At 34.7% G+C, this 20768-nt stretch overlaps 1 protein-coding gene across 1 annotated transcript in view; it reads right to left on the reverse strand.

Annotated features, from left to right (window-relative positions):
* Window positions 1–20768, reverse strand: part of LOC118203700 (rap1 GTPase-activating protein 1-like) — a 220969-nt gene that overhangs the window by 61164 nt on the left and 139037 nt on the right. The gene's annotated exons all lie outside the window — the stretch shown is intronic.

Genomic DNA, 20768 nt, shown 5'->3' on the forward strand with positions numbered 1-20768 from the left:
AATATTCGCAAATACCTGACAATGTTTAAATTATATACATATTTTTTACTTATTACGTGCTCCGCCCTTAGGCACTACATGGAAAGGGACAGATGCCCCGTGGAGGTTTTTTTTAACGGAAACTGGCTCGTATCCACGTTACACATGAGGGAAAACCACGAAAACGCCCATGCAGCCAGCCCGTTCGTCGGAACTCGAGCCCCGGACTGAACTACCAGTATTCAGCGCTTTTATCGCTCGGGCGCTGGTGGGCTAAATTATATATTCATACAGAATTTTTCAAAACTTAGTTCGCCATACACTTTGCCTTTTACGCAATTAAGAACAATCTATATTAGGTTTACGCCATTCTTTTCTTAGGTGATATAAGTAAACTGATGAAAACCTAAAAGGAATTGCAAACGGTTTTGCAAATATAAGCAAATTTTATATAAGCTATTTTTCTACCTAAAATTCCAAACTATACAGCAAAGTAATAAAAATAAAGGAAGTAAAGTTTAGATATACTTACATCATAAACTTACAAAATTTACTTAGTTTAATATATTAGAATCCCCTACCCCCTAATAATCCGCATAAACACTAAAGACTTTAAAAGACTGTTCTGCTTTATAATAACTTTAATTACTACAGATATGCTTAAAATATTAGTAAATACTTACAAAAAAATGGAAATACAAACAGTGAAGCCTAAAAAGCGAACAAAGTCGCTGAATAAAATATTGCCACTAGCAGTTAGATAAAAGCAATCATCAGAATGTTATCAAATCTGCAGTTAACTTTAATCTTTAGCGGGTGTGCACGTGCGTGTGATTATGGCAAAGCCTCGAGGGCTATCTGCCTAAGGAGAGGGATGCCTTCGTAGAGTAATTTCTAAGGGAAACTGGCTCGTACACACGTTACACATGTGGAAAACCATGAAAACGTCCATGTAGCCAGCCCGTTCGCGGGATTCGAACCTCGGACCGAACTTCCAGTGTTCAGCGACTTTACCGCTCGGCCGCTGGTGGGCCTTTAATCTTTAGCAATCTTGCTTTTAAGCAAGAAAGATGAGGACTTTTACGAACGCCGTTTCCTCCAGTCTGTGAGGCTTGGTAAGTTAGAAGAAGTTGGCGAGTAAAAAAAAAAGTTAACTTTAAATAGGAAACAAATGCATCATAGTAGCTCATGGTTAAAAGCGTACGATTTTTTTTTTTTTTTTCTTTTAAAACCTAAGGAAGCGTACAACGGTTTAAATTAAAACTAATCTCAGAAGAATTATTTACTGTACAATATGAATTAATAGAAATTTATTCAAATAAAATTTTTGAAATCACAAAATCAGAATGAACAACTACCTTCAGGCAACTTTCAACAATACAGATTTTAAGGTGAGGCCCCCTATTTCGTTCCTAAACGTAAAAACGAATTACTTTTAGAAAAATTTTCGCAATGACGTCCCACTGAACGCACGTTATCTTTGCCATAATAAGTAATGTAACCTAATCTAATTATTAATCTATGATCTGTGTTTTTTAACCGGTATACTAACAAGTATTTATATACAATTATAAATACTTGCTCTATAAAACGCAGCGTTTATAAAAAATATAGCGTTATATAAAATTAAATTCGTCTAGAAGAACTCAGATTTACTATAGTTAAGCAAAAATCATAGTTCGAAACCTTAACAGTACCAGAGTTTTCTGCCTTCTCCTTGAATTAGCACATTTTATTGTTGTTTTAAGAGATCAAAACAAGGTAGTTAAATAAAATTTTAATTTCCCGCAAACATCTAAAAACTTCCATTCACATAGTATTGTCTTCATCGGAAAAGCATTTCAAATGGCAGTCATCCATGCAACCAATCAGCCTGCGGGATTCGAACCAGGGTAGAATAACTAGCGTCTAGAGATCTTATCTATTCTGTCACTGAAGGGTAGAACCTTTTTCGACACTACGACCATAGCAACTTCTGCATCCTTTGTTCGTATATTTGAGCCATTGCGGTTATTGTCATATGATGTTTCTCAGTTCGGGAGCATTCATTTTCATCAGCAATAAATTACGAATTATTTAGTTAGGGTAAAGCACACGAGGACTACATGTCAAGGAAGGATGCTTGCGTGGAAGATTTTAATAAGGGAAAATGACTCGTATTCACGTTACACATGGGGAAAACCTCGAAAACTCCCATGCAATCAGCCCGTTCCCAAGGATTTGAACCCGAGGGCAGCTTCCAACATTCAACCGTTTTACCCTCGGCCAGGTCTACCAGCGGCCGAGCAGTGAAGTCGCTGCGAAGTGGTAGTTCGGTTGGGGTTTCGAATCTCGGCGAAAGGCCTGGCTGCATAGGCGTTTTCGTGGTTTTCCCCGTCTGTGACGTATACACGAGCCAGTTTCCCTTAGTCCACAGAGGCATAACTCCCCTTAGATAGATAGATAGCCCTAGAGTGCTTTGCCATAATCATATAAAGCAAAACAATATATCGAGGTTCGAATCCCGCGAACGGGCTGGCTGCATGGGCGTTTTCGTGGTTTTCCCCATATGTAACGTGTATACGAGCCAGTTTTCCTTAGAAAGTCCTTCCCGAAGGTATCCCTTCCCTTAGGCAGATAGCCCTAGTATGCTTTGCCATAATTAAATAAACCAAAACCAAAACAATTTATCCTCGGCCGCTGAAGTGAGGGCTACAAGCTTAAGAAAGGGGACGAATTCATGAAAGACCTCAAAGATAACTGGCGTATGCTCACGTTACACATAGGGTAAACCATGAAAACTCCGCATTACCTGTCTTCGCCGTGAACAAGAACAAAGAAGTAACCAGCATTAATTAGTGTTATTCACTTGGCACAGATGAAGATAGTGCTTTAATTGATACCAAAAGACAATTTCTATTTCCTTCACGTGTTCCGAAATAATGGGTTCTGAAATGCTACTTGCACTGTCGCCAAATGTAAACTAAAACAATAAAAGTGTAAAGCATGAAGAATTAAATGGAATTTAAAGAGTAAAGCATGAAATCAATGCATTTGCATTTAGTTGTATGTTTAATCAATAATGATAATGAACGCGAGAGCCCTGTGCCTAAGGGGAAAATACATACATTCCTGGAGAATTTCACACGGAAAACGCCCCACCAATGGCCGAGTATTTGAGACTGCAGAATGCTGGTAGTTCGACCCGGTTCGAAGCCCGGCGAACAAGCTGGCTGCATTGCGTGTTTTCTGTGGCTTTTCCTACGTGTAATATAAATATAAGCCAGTTCTCCTTAGAAAGTCATCAATGAAGGTATCCCTATACTTAGGCAGATGGGCTTCGTGTGCTTTGCTGTATCCAAAGAATCTATCACAGGAAAATGGTTCGCATTCATATATTCATCAGCAACTAAAATTGTAATTCTAGGACCTATTGAAATAGATCAGGTTAAGTTAGGTTAGATTAGTTGATTAAGGCAAAGCCAGAAGGGCTATCTGCCTAACGGAAGTGTGTCTTAATGGAAGATTTTTTTAAAGGAAAACTCGTATTCACGTTTATCACAGGAAAAAACACAAAAACTCCCGTGCAGAATAACCTGTCCACCGATTTTTTTTAACACTGACAGAACTCGAACTTTGAACACAAGTGTTCAGCGACCTTACCGCTCGACCACTGGTGGGCTATTGTTGAAGCAGATAAGACCTATTAAAACTAAGTATACATTATCATTTTAACTACTGGCATCTATAAATAATTACCAATGAACTACGCACACTGCTTCAAAATATAAAATTACATAAGTATATAAAGTAAGGCCGGTTGAGAGTCGCCTGTGGATGAAAAGAGCCAGTGTATTCTTAAGCCAAACGAAAGAGCGAGATGCACGTATACTTCGAGACATAATACTCGTTGCAATCTCGATTTGCTTCCGTTATGAATATTATGTCATCATTCCTACATGATTCCACCCTCTTCTCTCTTCAAATATAAACTGTAGATGTAATTCACGGTTGCGTTACTTTGCGAAAAAGATATGCCTTTCATCAAGGCAAGAATATGCTAACATTTTCACTTTTTGTGAAATGATACGGAAGGGGAAGACGCTTAAAGAAACGCGTTAGAAGCAAGAAGTTTTATTTATTTTTTAAAAATGTTTTTTATGTTGCTAAAACCGGATATTTATAATTAAAGTTTCTCTATTCACAGTCCTTTTCAGTCTGTTCTAATAAAAAGGCAGTAATGAAACCTGGAAATGTATGTTAGATCATGAATCTGAAGAAATAAATATAGCTCAAACTTTCTCCATTAAGTAGTGCTTTTTAAAAATTTTATTTAAAATACAAAATATTTTCTTTGTTGTTGTTGCTGGTTATGCTTTTCATAGTTGATTTTATTTAAAATACAAAATATTTTCTTTGCTGTTGTTGCTGGTTATGCTTTTCATAGTTGATGTCACAGTAGCTAAATAAGCTTTTCCCACCAGTTTCTGAAATACAACATTTCGATTATTTATTAACAATATCGTTCAATCTTTAGTTTTTCTTCCTATTAAAATATACAGACTGATTCTCTCATTTAGAACAATATTTTGCAGTAGATTCTTGTCATTTAAAAATGCCTAGCTTGAATCGTTGCCCCATTTGTAACATCTTTGTAATAGTAGAAAACAGATGTCTACGACCAATGGTTTGGAAAACAAAGGCCAAGTAATGACTTTTGTGGACATGGTGTATACATATGCATTTAAAAAAAAATCTTTTTCGATCTAATGAACCTTTGACTAACTCTAAAAGTTTCGAACAGAGTGCGTTTAGAGATGAAAAAAACCCTGCTCTGCTTTTTATTCCATAAGTATGGCAGCAACTCCTCAGTTGCATAGCCAGAATATCGTGGTTGGAAATGACTGTGACAAGAACTGATGACATGAATTGGATTAAGAAAGACGAAGAGAGTGAAGAATGAAAATGTTGGCATCTTTTCCTGTTCTCAGTATTTAGCCATACGTACTAGAGCATATGAATTTTGTATTCCGTGGTCTGTGTTGAATAAGATGCTATGATCCATTTTGCTGTGGTATTCCTAGAGAAACCATAAAATGCTCAACGCGCTCATGTTTTACTTACCAAGAAAGACTGTTAATGAAATGTGGCCCTGTAACATTCTCCGGGTAGCTGAGGTATATATGTTAACCCTAGACGGAGCAGTAAACGCTTAGGTTCCAATCACATTATGTTTCGGCTACGCGGGATTTGACGTCGAAAGGGACAATTCTCAGAACCCGCACATTTCCAGGAAACCCACGTAGCTAGGTTACCATTTTCACTTACTACAAAGACTTGAACGCCAAACATTAATCGATTGTCGCTCAGATTAGGATGACGTGATCCTTCAGAAGCAGAACTTTCGTCTGATTGGTTGATCTCTACCCGGTACAAAGCTCCAGTCAAGACATTTTTGGTGAGGTTTGAAAAAATTCCGCGTAGCCGCTACATCGTTTCCGTAGCTAGGCGGGCCTTCGCTTCCAGCGGGGCTCTTTTATCTAGGAATCCTCCTGTTTAAACCAGTGGTACCAGAATCTCGTTTCTTAGAAAAGTCCCGTCTGCCAGGGACTGTCACCATATGTGATAACCTCTTTAGAATAGCCGCGCCTTGGGTGAGGTTAGCTTTTTTCCGGGCATGTGTTTCATGTATTGCATGAAAAATACAACGGTTTTCTTGCAGGATGAAGGTGCACCTCATGCTAAACAATAAGTAACATTTTGGTATTTGCTTGTAAGACATCAAGAAATTTTACAGAAACTTGGTTTCCTTGTTTTTTAGGAGTTGAGCACCTGAAATTTCTGGTTGTTAGGATACTTAAAAAGATCATATTTATCGAGAAAACTTCCAGACTGTGCCTTGAGCTGAAAGTTAATATTACGCGATACGTTTCTAGTATTTTTCGAAAATCTCTGTGAAATTCTGCGAGGATTGATCACGCTGTCCTACTTTACAACACGTCATGGATGCACACGACATGCATATCAAACACATGCTATTACCCTTTTCCCCTTTGTTTTGCTTTAATACGGCAGTTTCTGTTTTAAATAAATTTTTGGTGGCTTTAAAAAAAAAAAAAAAAAAAAAAAAAAAAAAAACTGTTTTTATTACTTAGTATTTTTTATACTTATAGTCAACAAATGTATATTCCAAGTTTCATTAACATATAATCAGTATTGTAAACTGCAAAGAAGAATAAAGAACATTTATTTCTAATCACTTCGTATACAATTTGAAGCTGAAGAAAGAGAATTCTTAGCATTACAAAATATTTTTTAATCATTGTTCAGTGGAAAATTATATCAAATTTCTATTAATTACATACTGTTCCTTGTAAACATCCCAGCAGCGATCGAGAAGCAAAACTGCTGAATACTAGCAATTCGATCCGGGGACGGCGCACCCGAATAAACCTACGATATTCAGAGATTTTAACTACGCAGCTACTTGTGGATACTAGCTTCAAAAAAATTTGTGTTTGGCCCTCTGTGTTACACGAATACTAGCCAGTTTCTCTCAAACAGTCCTCGAAGTAGACATGCTTCGCCTGAGGTAGACAGGCTTAGTGTGCTTTGCCATAATCTAAATGATCCTTGTAAATAACTTTTAAATCGGAGGGAATCATTTTTAAGTACCTTTTGACTACTTAAACAACAGTAGAAGAAAAGTCGAGGAATCGAATCTGTTGAAAACTTTCGAAAGTGAAATCAATGCCCATTAGAAACCAAATTTCTGAATTTTCGACAACTTTCCGCCGTCTTCTAAGTCTCAGCTATAATAAATGTGTGATGTCGCTGGACACTAAGCGAGCTTTGTTGTTACACGTAGGCCAGTTAGAGACAGGAATCTGAATTATTTTATGATCTGTTTTGATAATCGGCGAATGTTTTCCGGGTATTTTTATCTCGAAGTTTCTGATTTAACTCGTTAAATATCGTTTGATAAGACAAACTTATTTTTTTCCTAAAACTTTTAATCTTGGACGCTGATAGCGATATCTTCGACAATAATCAGTTGTCACGAATAGTTATTGCCATCTTATATGTCCTGTGCTTCTTTCGACGGAATAATTTTTTCTGGAAATGTTCTATTTGAGACGGACAAAAAAGTGTTAGAAGCTAACTTTAGTCGCAATATAATCGGTTGCTTTTAACAAAGCGTCATTAACTAAAGCAGCCATTTTGGAGTGAATCTCAATAAATAACAGTTGATGAAATGGCAAGGATTTTTTTCGCTTACATGCAACAACATAACATAGAGAGAAAATGTTTCACTTCGTGTATTTTTCAATTCAGAGTTTAAAAAATAACATTTAAAGGCAGATAACTAACATTAATTACATGCTTAGAACGATTTTGTATAGGAAGGAAGAAGAGATTGCGCGAATTTGAAATGAAGAAAACATATGCAAACTGTTTTCTCCATTTCAAGAAGGTATAAAGGATGACGTATTTGAACTTGAGTGAGCGATTTCAAAGGATGCTGTCAGATCTATTGATCAGTTACGACTATACTTCCTGCAGGAAGGCAACGAAGGGAACCCATTTCCTGCATATGTACTTACTGATTTTTCTCTTTCAAAGTCATTCAAAAAACGGAAGGCAGAGAAGGCACTATGCAAGATTCTTCCAGCGGTAATTCTTTGAGACAAAAAACGACAAAAATGTTTAAGTTTGTGACAGAGCTTTAAATAGTTTCTCGAAACTGTTACATATTGTACTTGCACGATTAAAGAAAAAGCAAAGCTTGCATGATCAAATAAATAACCGGTGTTGAAATTCACGATTTTAGTATGTGAAATAAGTCAAATAAAATAGACTTTCAAACTATGAGGAGTGGTCGAGTGATTAAGACAGCTGAATGAGATTGACCCGAGTCCGAACTCAGACGAGAGGGCTCTCGACGTGATTGGTTTTTCGCGGTTTTCACCATGTGTAACATGAAAGCGAACCAGTCTTCCTTAAACAGTCCTCCACGAAGGCATCCCTTCGCCCTCATGTGTTTTGTTTTAATCAAGTAGCATAACCTAACCTTCAAACTATAAGAATTTTGATCACGTAATACCTTTTAGTAAAAGTGTAGGGAATTTAAAAGTCGAAAAAAGATATTCGATACAATTCATGAAATCCAATGCCCAAGACTAAAACGTTTTTAAATAAATATTTTGAGACAGTATGCGAATATTGCTGAAAACAACCACCCTTGTTAAGTTTCCGATTGCTATTTTTAAAAGATATACCTTCTACTATGGAAAAACATTAACTCAGAAATGACTGCAAAATATCTTGCGTAGAAATCCTAAAATTCAAAATTTTACATTCAGTGAAATTTCACTTTTATACTACCTAAAAAAAAAAAAAAAAAAACTGACCCCTTTTGCACTGGGTGAAAGATTTTGAAAGCTGACCTAATTTGATCAATTTGATACCTCTAATAAAATCTAGTTACCTTCGGGAGCACTATACGCCTTTAAAAAAAAAAAAAAAAAAAAAAGACTATTAAAGAATTATCTTCTAGCCTTGTGAAACAAAACAAAAGTCAGAAGAAGGGTGTATAAAACCCTTTTATTTGAACACAACCTAACAGTTACCCAACTTGGGTTTACCCAAGCCAAGTACTTCTGGATTAACAGAAATAATTCTGTTGGACTAAGTCAAAATGTGGCAGATTAGCCTAACGACTTACAGGATAATTTAACAGAAAATATTGTAAGTACAGTATTGAGTAATATTAAAATGCAAAGGATTAAAAATACAGCGTGAAAGCTTCAGAACTGAACTAAAGTTTTCTTCGAATTCTTCTAATTTTATGGAAAGTTCTTTTATTAGAAAAATATTTTAGAAGGATTTAATAAGGATAATAACTCGTTATGTTTGAACTTTGAGAAGAAAAATTTATTGCATATTAATAACACGGAAAGGAGCAGATGGATACACGTTTAAGTTCAGTATTTTCAGATGCCGAAAATAAGCCTAGTTAAACTCGTAATATGTTAATGTCAACGTATCTCGCCAGATCAATAACTTTCCCTTTTTAGCAATTCTTTTATACACCATTCCGCATTCTAAACTAAACAGAAATCTGACTGAAAAAAAGAAATGGCAGAATACGTAAGGCTTTGAAAACAGAATAATGCTTTTCCTTTTTTCTTAATTATGAAAAAAAAAAAAAAAAAAAAAAAAAATCAACGATATGCAATACAAATAAAACAATCATAAAAAAAAAGTGTAAAATTATCATCTTCGAAAGTTTAGATCAAACCGCAAGTAGATATGTCAAGTTTTCTTTCTTCTAACATTTTAACAAAAGAGAGATTAGACACAAACATGTCATTAAAATTCAAATTTCTGTCCCGTCTAAAATTATTCGAATGTATTAAAATTATAAACTTTTTACAAAGCAAATATTTTGATCATAATGACTTGTTTCGAGGGAGCTTAAAAGTTTTTATTACAAAATCAACATAAAATTTAATTTTGTTTTTTTAACTACATAGTAAATAATTTCTGTGAGAGATTCTTTGGTTACTCTGCAGGTATCAAAGTTGCATTCCCTTTTCATCCAAATACACTGGAGTCATGTCTGCTGTGATTCTAGCAATGACAAAAAGTGATCGTTTTGTAACAAGCTACTGTGTCCCCTAAGTTCTCTAAAATCGCTATGAACATTCATAACAGCAGGTTCTGCGTACTGTAGCCCACAGTGTACCTTTTTTTTTTTTTTTTTTTTTTTTTGCACAACCATCTTCATGGAACATGATTAGTTAAACGCCACGGCTTCATTACTACTCAGAAAAGCTTCTGCGCACGTCAAGGTTACTTCGGCCCTCCCTGCAGTTAAAATTTAGACACTTCACTTTTGTTTCTGCGTAAAAAGCAAGAGGATTAAATTGCGATGAAGCACAATATAATGATTTAAAATCGGATTCATCTCTTTTGACGACCCTGTACAATTTTAAGTAAAATTTCTTTATAATATTATCATTACCTCTGATATTTGCATAGTTTTAAATCTCCTAAGGATGCCGGAATGTAAAAATTGTAAAATAGGGTTCCATTAGCGGAAAAAACTAATATATTATTTCCTAACAGTAATTTTGCAGCTTTCTACCTTTTCTAATTTAGAAGTTCTTCGAAACAATACGAAATTCATTCTTCATTACTGAAATAGGATCCCGCTTGCCCTCCCCCCATTACAATTTTTAATTTCATAAGGCACATAACATGCTTTAGTTACATTATACACGGAAATAATTCAAACCATGCTTTTTTATGATAACCATGGTTTGAAATATATGTTTTCAGATTTGATGAATGCAGTTAAAAACACTTACTTGCAAAATTAAAGGACCAGCTTAGTACTTTTATCCTCCACGAAGGCATCCCTCCCCTTAGGCAGATAGCCCTAGTGTGCTTTGCCATAATTAATTAATTAAATACACACACACACACCAATATCGATGTACGATTGCTCCAGCTGTTCATATCTTGCCTGAGGTTACTGAAGATTTCTGGCTGCAACATTGCCCATTCTTTCGTCATCACCATCTTCAGCTATTGGATGCTAACACGAATAGAATGATGGTTATCAGAGATGATTTACTACAGGCATAGTGGTAAGTCTCCGACAGTACACAATTATCTCTGCCTGTAGAGCCTTTGCAGAATGTTGCACTTAAAAAATCAGTCCATCCGAAAATCTACTGGCAAGTTTGATGACAGAAGAACAAAGCCAGAAGACCTTTGGATTCCATTCTTCGGTTGCTCTCAGGTAAAAATTAGGATTTAACTAGCCAGATAGACCTCGTGTGCTTTGTCGCGATTTATCATTTGGACACTCTCCGGTAAATATTAACATATGGCAAGGCCCAAAGAGCCCATTCCCCTGAGTGTTCTATAGAATTAAATCTGGGGAATGTGATGGCCAGTCCATCTAATATATGTCTTCACTTTCCAGTAGCAAGGCAATAGCCACACACCAAGGATGTACGGCGATATTTTCCTTAAACAGGAATTTAGAGCCATATGTGCCTCGGAAGAGATCTCATTACAGTCATGCTCACTTTATCCACTCACCTTAATGCCTACTCAGACGACCGAATACAGAGGCCACAACTTTATTTCGTATCATTGATGTTCGGTGCGAATCATGTTCCAAACTTTCACCTAATCAGCTAAAATCCAGAATCGGCAGCAAGGCTAGATTTTCTTCTGCGAATTGATTGTATCTCACAGCACTTACCGCGCACAAAATCTGCTGCAAGGAAAGGATTGCATAATATATCTACATAGGGAAGCATTTATAGCACTGCAAGAAAAAATTAAAAAAGGGACACTGATCATCGGGCAGAAGTTACCTTTCAGTATTCGCTTTTTCATAGCGAACTTCGAAATCTTCCATCTTATACTAATTAAAATTGCTTATATTCATCATTTAGGACGCGCTACATATTAGGCGTTACACAGAAAGGAAGGGATGCCCCATGGAGAACGGTTTTAAAGGAAACTGGCTCGTATCCGCGTTACACACGGCGAAACGCCCATGCCCCAAATCCCGTTCGCCGGGTTTCAAACCCAGGACCGAACTACCATGCCAGTCGCTCTGCTATGTCGCATCGCCCATTAGAAACGCAAGGTAATCGAACATGTTTCTGGTGAATGAATATCATTCATTCTTTGCTCCAAATGTATTTATCAGTCTGAGGAATACTCTAAGCATTATGGTGAGAGAGCAAAGCAAGCTTCGACCACATTCTTTAACATCTATCGCTGACTTCATCCTCCTGAGGGTTTGACCAGGAATAAAACCATTCAGACGTAAACATTACAAAAGTTAGAAGCAGTGATGAGCAACAGAGACCTCGTGCGAATCTCTTTTTAAATTTGCCAGTCCTTCGTGCTTTGTTTGCTTTTCTATATCAAAGAAAAAACCCCATGTTTTGCATATTATAATCGCATTTTGACTTCCTTTCTCTTTTTCAGAATTAGGTGTTCGTTTGATTTCTTTAAAATTCGATCAGTCGTGTGGTAGATAGCCTAAATAAAAGCTGGAATATGTCTTCTATTTTCAATAATGTATAAAAAAGCTATCAAATTGTTTAACGTCACGACAGTGGAATAAAGTTCCATTGTTTACTTTTTCGTTAAAAGCTGGAAGATGCAAGATTTTTGACTGTACAGCATATTTCAAATTCAGTGACAATCACCTTAAGTGGGAACCTTTAAGATAACTTGATCCTAAGCGTTTTGTAAAAGCTATTTTGAAAAATCATGTCTCGGCGTTAGAACCTCATAGAAGATTACATGACATGAATGAAGAAAATAGTGTGTGGAGCTTCTGGTATAAACTGTGCCGCACAATTAAATTTACTCTTATATAATTTCTACGATGTTTTATAATTTTTTTCTTTTTATTTTAAAATGTTTTGTTCATAAATTATATTTTCTATTTTTGTAAAAAGTTAAATATTTAATTAGAATTTGATATTTTGTTTTTTATAAGATTATGTGCAAGATCTTTGCTAAAATTTCCACTGCTCATCACTTATTGGGAGTCTTCCCTTTTCTCCGGTTTCTGTGCTTATACTAGTAATATAAAAAGCCTGACATGAAAGAGAGCCTACCAGCAGCCTGAGCGGTAAAAGTCACTGAACACCGGTAGTTCGACTTGGATTCGATTTCAGACGTACGACCTAGCTGCATGGTCGTTTTCCCAATGTGTAACATCGTAGCCGGCAAGCCGGGATTCTGATTGGAGTCGCTGACTGCCGTACCGATGGGCCTGAGTTCAAATCCCCGAGAAATCAAAGATGCTTGTAAGCGTATAAGTATCTGCGTCGTAAGGGGGGCACTCAAATTACACGGCTTGTTGAAAGTCCTTTCAAGAAGTTGGTGACAAAGGAAAAGGGGTGGAAGGCCCTCAGACCCCCCGGATGTTCTCCCTCAAAAGTGGGGCGGAAGCTTAACAGTTAGCTAGGTTCGGGAATACATCAGTCACTTGTAGCACTACAGATGTGCTGGCCTAGGTGTACCTGAGTAAATAGGTAAGAGCCAGTTTTCCTTACAAAGTCCTCCATGAAGGCATCCCTCTTCCTTAGGCAGATAGCCATTGGGTGCTTTGCCGTAATGAACCCAAGCAAACCAAATTTCCTATCTCTTAGACAAATACTATCGTGTGCTTTTCCTTCATCAATTAACCTAGCCTAATCCTAGCATACCCATAATTATTACCATACCAATTACACACGTACCAAACGAAACATTCATACCATACCAAACGAAACGTCTAAAATATTTATGCAGTCCCTTTATATGACATGGTTAATATATTAAAATATTTGACATGGTTATAGTCAAACTTAGTATCTCATTCGTTATATTTAAAGAAAAAATAATTAATTTTGAGATTAATTCGAATACGTTCATTTATGAAATGCACTTTTATTAGCGAATGGAAATTCGAGCCAATTTTGTTGGAAAGAAGTGTTCTTTATCGAGTTGTAACTAACTATCTCGAAATGATTCAAAATATTGTCATGCTAATTCTAAGAAAGAATTTTGAATACTATTTTCTACAATGAAAACTAATATTATACTTTAAGTAAGAACGTAAAAAAATTTAGTATTCTTACATTTTAAACACTTTTACATATATATCAAATTTTTTAATCCCAGTTCCATAATATAATCGCGCCCACCAGCGGCCGGGCGGTAAAGACGCTGAACACTGGTAGTTCGGTCTGAGGTTCGAATCCCGCGAACGGGCTGGCTGCATGGGCGTTTTCGTGGTTTTCCCCATGTGTAACGTGTATACGAGCCAGTTTCCCTTAGAAAGTCCTCCACGAAAGGCATCCCTCCCTTTAGGCAGATAGCCCTCGTGTTCTTTGCCATAATTAAATACACCAACACCATAATATAATCGCATAAAATTTGTGAAAAATATAAAACCTATTAGTTAATAGAAAAGATTCGTAATAAAAAGAGCGGAAATAAACTTACTGCAAGCAAGGAGTTTTCAGAAAACTACCTACATTGACATAAACATAAAAAAGTTTGTGTGCAGATCTACACTTGTTTAAATATAAAATTTAATCAAGTTATACAATTCTAGTTGTTTCAGCTCATAGTTTTGAAACAAACTCAAAAATTCTAAAAATTCATTCTGAAGTGATTGCGTTTAAAAAGGGCGCTATTTTAAAAGTATATTTATGAAAGAAACCTCGCAACCTCTACGCGAGAAAATTATAACTCAAATTAAATTCCATTGCTCAAAGGAAACTTAAAGATTTTAATATATTTAAATAATTTCTTGAAACTTTTACAGACTTTTAGTATGGCAAATAAAAATTTATGAAAATAAGTAAATGAAAAATTTTAGAATTTGGACCTACAACTTTACTAGAAAATAATTAAAAATCAACTTAATTAGAAAATTAATTTTAAAACTAAAAAATTAACTTATAAATCAGAAATTTAAAGTAGAAAATTTTATTCTACTACTAATAATACTAATCTTTCCACCATTATACATATCTCCCCCCCCGTAATATGAAATCTTTTCTTACCGAGAACTTAAAGCATGAGAACCCATAACTTTATATTTTTAAGAACATCGAAATTTAAAAAAATCGAGGTTCTGTTTCTACAATATGCGTTGGAATTCTGGTAATGTTAAATAAAAGCAATTGCTTACTTTTATATTGGTAAAGTAAAAAATTCAGCATTAAATCTACAATAATGTTCATCCTGAAATCATGATTTATCTTGAAATACTCTCTAAAAATGTTTTCTATTGAATGCAGATAAACTTCCGCTGCAGCTGTCCCACCACTACTGAAACTGTTTCCTCATATAACCGGATCTGAGCACCAAGAGAGCGAAAACGTTCACGCAGTATTACTGTATTTAAATACATATATTCACGGCACAGAAAAGTTCATGGCCCTTTTCATATACTCTTGACTTTAGAAGGTTTTTATTTAAATTAACCAGTTATTTATAATTTCAGTTTTTATTATATTATAACTTCTCTTTTCCGTTTCCACACCAGAATGCAAATTAGTTAGATAGTATTTAAACTAAAGTTTGGGGATTGTAAGACGGAGCGTGTGTCTGCTTTCGAAGTCACGTTTCGTTAATTCCTACCAGCCCTGACAAGTTGTAATTATTCGGCTTTGCGTTATCGCTACCAACATTTGAATTAGATACACCGGCAAGAATTTCTGAGATGGCTTACAGTAAAATTTAATCATGTAGTTTTTGACTGCTTTACTGCGTTTGAAATTGAAATTGTCACTTGAGTTGCATCACCACGAGCTGTTGATTTGTTAGCACAAGAAATTGCGTTTGTGGTCAAAGTTCTGTTTAAATAAAAAGGTTTATTTAAACCTTTCCCAAGTCTCTGTGGTTACTTCAGACATAGCGATAATTCGATTTATGTCTTTTACAGGTTTTGGACTATTTAACTTTTACCAGATAAAGGAACACTCTATAACTTATTTTATCAGCTAACAACAATCGGCATAAATTCAACAACCTTGTGTTAGGCAGTTTCCATCTAAATAAACACATCATTACATTTAAGTGGTAACCGTGCAGATAGATCGCGTATCAGTGAGCTCTGCGTTCGTGTAAACGATATATACCGCTCGAACTCTGCGCGGAGAAATAACTTCTTAATTAATAAGTAACTATATTTTCTATTTCTTCGTTTCCGCAATATATTTTAATTAACGTAAGTTTCTTCGGCTAACCTCCCGTCTCTCTCTCTCTCATTCATCTTGCCCTCTCTACTTTTTTAAATTCCGATTTGGTGTATATATGAACAGAACTCAACTATTAGTATAAGAATTATTTACAAAGAGCTTTAGTACAGTGTTGCCAGATCGTGCGATTTTTCGCAAATTTGCGACTTTTGACAAACTTGTGCTACTAAAATTTTAGTATTTGCGACCTCCATCATTTCCGTATGCTACTTTTTGCGACTTCAAAGATTTTTTTAATATATCGTAAAATACTTTGTAAAACACAGAGAATTATGTACCTTAATACTAATATTAATGGTTTTAGTGCTCTACAAATTTTATGTTTAAGACACCCCCCCCCATCAGTTCTATTGTGATAACGAATCGAACAAAAGGACTTGCAGCTTGGACGCCATATATTGGGTACCCAAACAGAGAAAGAAATAAAATTAATACTAATATTCATGGTTTTAGTGCTCTACAAATTTTATGTTTAAGACAGTCCCCCCCCCAGTTCTATTGTGATAACGAATCGAACAAAAGGACTTGCAGCTTGGACGCCATATATTGGGTACCCAAACAGAGAAAGAAATAAAATTAATACTAATATTCATGTTTTTAGTGCTCTACAAATTTTATGTTTAAGACAGCTCTCCCCCGCAGTTCTATTGTGATAACGAAACGAACAAAAGGACTTGCAGCTTGGACGCCATATATTGGGTACCCAAACAGAGAAAGAAATAAAATTAATACTAATATTCATGGTTTTAGTGCTCTACAAATTTTATGTTTAAGACAGCCCTCCCCCTCAGTTCTATTGTGATAACGAATCGAACAAAAGGACTTGCAGCTTGGACGCCATATATTGGGTACCCAAACAGAGAAAGAAATAAAATTCATCCTCCTGATTATAAGATTGCTGAGAACTAAGGAACAGAAATGACTTAAAAATCAAAGCAACTGCGTTTCTCTAAATAACAACACAAATAAATTTAACAGTGAAAGACAAACAAGGCTTTCTTAAGTAATCAAAATCTGAAATAGTAAGTCCACCATCCAGAACGGAAAATTAATTGAAATGCATTCCTCAATTAAAATGTTCACAATTAAGAAAACAAAAAAACCACTGGATTTCAAAAATTAACTGCCAACTCAAAAAATGTAGTACAAAAGCGCTAACAATCTAACCATGGGGAATATTTTACAAATTAATTTAAAAACAGAGATCTAAATTGAATGAGAATTGATTACAAAAGGAATGGAAATTTAAACAATTGAAAATGAGCTATATAGTTTTAAAATTTTCGTTAAAGCTAATATGAGTAATTAAAATAACTGTACTTATCAAAATTTGTGATGACGTCAGAGGTCATATGAGCACGCATAACTATGACTTCACAAAAATCACGTGATCTCTGACGTCATTTGCGACTTTTTGCTAATTTTTCATCTCCTTTTGCTACTTTAGTTGAAAATTTCCTGGCAACGCGCGCTGCTTTAGTATACTATTCTCTTCGCCCATTTTGCTTACTCTTCTTTGCATTTCATTCTAAAAGTTTATTTTCTTATTATTATTACTATAAACAGCAGACTCTGCATAAAAATTAGTGTTTAATGACAAAGCACAAAATAGCTATCTTCCTAGGTAAGGGATTTCTTTATGGAGAACAATCTAAGAGAAAATGATTCGTTTTTATATCATGCATGAAGCAAAACTATGAAAACACTCATGCAGCCAGCCCGTTACTGGGTGTTCATACACAGTGTAGATCATCAGTGTTCAGGGATATTAGTCAGTTGGCCATTCGTGCGTCCTTCACAAGAGCAATAAAATCACAGTTACTTATATTTCACTCTATTAAAATGCACTTTTTCTTTAACGTAGTTAACTTTCTAACCCTATACTGCCATATTTAAAGATATTTTTTTAACAGTACTTCCAAATTTCAGGTACTTCCAACGTTGCGCCCGTTGATGCAGAAATACGAATCATTAATTTAAATTTCTAATACATTTTATTACAATTTTTCTGATAATCATGATCGGTAATTTTCAAAGAAGGGGTCTTTTAATGCGTTGTAATATCTTGTATTCTACTTTCTGAGGAAAAATATATCAGCGCATGGGGATAATGTTTCCTTTCATTTATATAAATTTCATAAATCTGACCAAATTTCTAATCTTCCGTAACAAAACTGCGTGGTCTTATTATTTTCTAAAAGTTAAAATTTTTATTCTTTTTCATTAAATTTATTACTTAGTGGACACTTATCCGTTTTAGAAACACGCAAATTAGTGGTTAAATAATGAAAATAAGTAAGAGCATGGAATGTGTTAATGTTTTCTAGCACCGCTTTTTGTTTTAGAGCCTTAATACTCTTTTGTCATCAACACTTTAATTGGATTAATCATTGTGGCAGCTAGATTTAGAATAACAACTCAGTGTTACGTGAAAGTTAAGTCAGAGTAAAATAACGTTCCAGGTGAAAGCTTTCTGGAAAGGCGTTTTCCTCTGGAAGGTTTGTATGTACTTGTGCTATAAATTACTAATTTTTCTGTCTGCAATGTTTGGAGCACTTTTCGCATTTAATTGTTTTTAGCCCATGCACAGTCTAAATAAATTTGCGATTTAAGCTTTTCAGTGTTTATTTTAAAGTTAAGTTTTCAGTTCATCGTAAACAAAGACATTAATCCAAAATTCTTCATAAAAAAACAATTCTGGAGAGATAATTAGCTATAGTTAAAAGAGTAACTGACCCCCCCCCCCACACACACACACACTGAGATTTTCACGAGACTCTTAGCGTTCTCTAGTTAAAGTGCAGTATAGCTCATTTTGATTTATTTCAATTTCCGATTCAGTCATTAATCAATTGTTTAAAGAAGATATTTTAAACTCGTTTTTTCTGAGTTTTGTAGAAAACTCGGATAAAAAGAAATGGACTATGCTTCTTTTTTTGAGAAGCTATGTCACTATAATTCAATATTTATTTTTGCACGCAAATTTATATAATTCTGTAATCCTGAAAAGTCTAGACAAAAATTCTTGTATCTGCTCACCTGTTTATAAATTGCATTCAAATTACTGGCTAAAATTTATACCGCTCTGAGATAATCCCTGCTTTGATTAAAAAACTGAGAATATGGGAAAAAACTTCAGACGTGAAGAACTGGAAAACAAATTTAGACTTAATGTCCCATAACAAAAACGAAAATCGTCAAAGAATTATATGCATTGTGTGCACGCAACGAAGCGGCAATAAAGAAAGCACCAGAAAAGTACTTTTTTAAGCTAATGACGTACTCTGAAAAAAATGGCGCAGAGAAAAAAGCTATAAATTAAGCCATTTTTACTCGTTAAATCTCCAGAAAGACGTTAGTCTATCTAATAACTATTTATTGCTACAGATAAACTCATCCGAATATGGGCATGTACTTACATATTCAAAAATATAGTAAAATATTATAATTTTTCACGTAATTAATCGTAATAAATTCCGACAACCTTAATTAAATTACGTTTAATTATTTAACATTTCAATCATTTTAATAAATGATTTAAATGTAATAAAAATTTATACCTGAAAATGTGTTTCTTTATGAAAAAGAAACATTTTGAGGTTCTAATTTTTCATCTAATTAGTTTAGATCTTCGCGTTTTCTAATGGGTCGTGACAGAAATTTTAAAACCGATCATTTACACTTGGAGGGGATACGGAGATTCTTGAATTTAACGGGTGTCCTACTAAATGCTTCCTAAATAATCCATTTGTTCTGAAAAATAAACAAATGATAACTTCGCTCTATGTAATTAATTTCCTTGCTATATTATGAACTTTGAAGGAAGTCAGCATTCAGTGAGTTTATTCATTAATTAAAAGATGAGATTTTTAATGTTACTTAGAGAAAAAAAAATATTTGCTACAGTTTATTTATAAATCCAGATTAAAATAATAGCCATATGATTTTTTTTTTTTTAAATGTGAGAAAAATCCCTTATTTTGATTTATTTCACATACAATTACCCTCTCCTCCGAATGTTTCCTCTTTTCAGGCAAGAAACAAAATGCCATCAATAGTAACATCCGAAGAAGGATGAAAACGTGATAAAATCCTACTATGTACAGCTCAAAGCTTAGTATCGATGTAACATAGAAGAAAATAAAGACATTTATTTCCTTGATGACACACCATTACATAAGTATGAACATTTTCACTGCTTAAAGAGAGAGAGAAAATTCTTTTACTTGTTGCTCTAACAAGCTAGTAACGACAGTTTTCCACTTAATTCTTTTTTCAAAAGGCAGCTGAAAACGCCATCTCACGGCTATCACTTACAGGAGAGATCTCATCAACTCAATTAAAACCGCTGTAAATATCTTACCACTCAAGGGCCATCATCAAACTGGTTTATACATTACATAGTTGAATAGCAGTTACTCGAGAGCAAGTATATGTAAAAAATAAAATAAATTTGAAACTCATAGGACAACTACACTGATAGTCATTCATAATTCTTTCAGTTTTGTTTCAGTCTTTAGTTATTTGTTACTAGACAACGAAGTCAAGAACTCCTTTACAAGCATATGTGGAGTGATTTATTTTCCAAAACTTATTTTCTCGCCGTCAAAATGCTTAACCTTAGCGACATTTAACTGATTTATAGCGCAATCTTAAACACATTACTTTAAAAGACAGCTATTTAATGTCTTTATCTTAAATAATTAAAAAAATTGCTTTCTAAACCAGAAGTTTATTTCTATTATTACTGGCAGTTGCTCAAACGTGCCTTTGTAAAAAACATACTAGAGAGCTCATATTCTCAGAGAATGAACTTCTGAAATGTCTTTCTCACTTCACTTTCTCAATCACTCAGTTTTATGAAAAACATAAAACATCAGTTAAAAACACCTGAACGATTAAACATTCCCTCTTCCCTCACACGGTCGAACACTTATTTGGACGGCATTCACCCCGTATGGTCAAATTCATCAGCCATTTCACCCTCTCTTAATTATAATAATGCTC

Source organism: Stegodyphus dumicola, chromosome X2 (genome assembly GCF_044657685.1).
Source record: "Stegodyphus dumicola isolate Sdum_Otavi_A_Nest chromosome X2, ASM4465768v1".
Taxonomy (NCBI): domain Eukaryota; kingdom Metazoa; phylum Arthropoda; class Arachnida; order Araneae; family Eresidae; genus Stegodyphus; species Stegodyphus dumicola.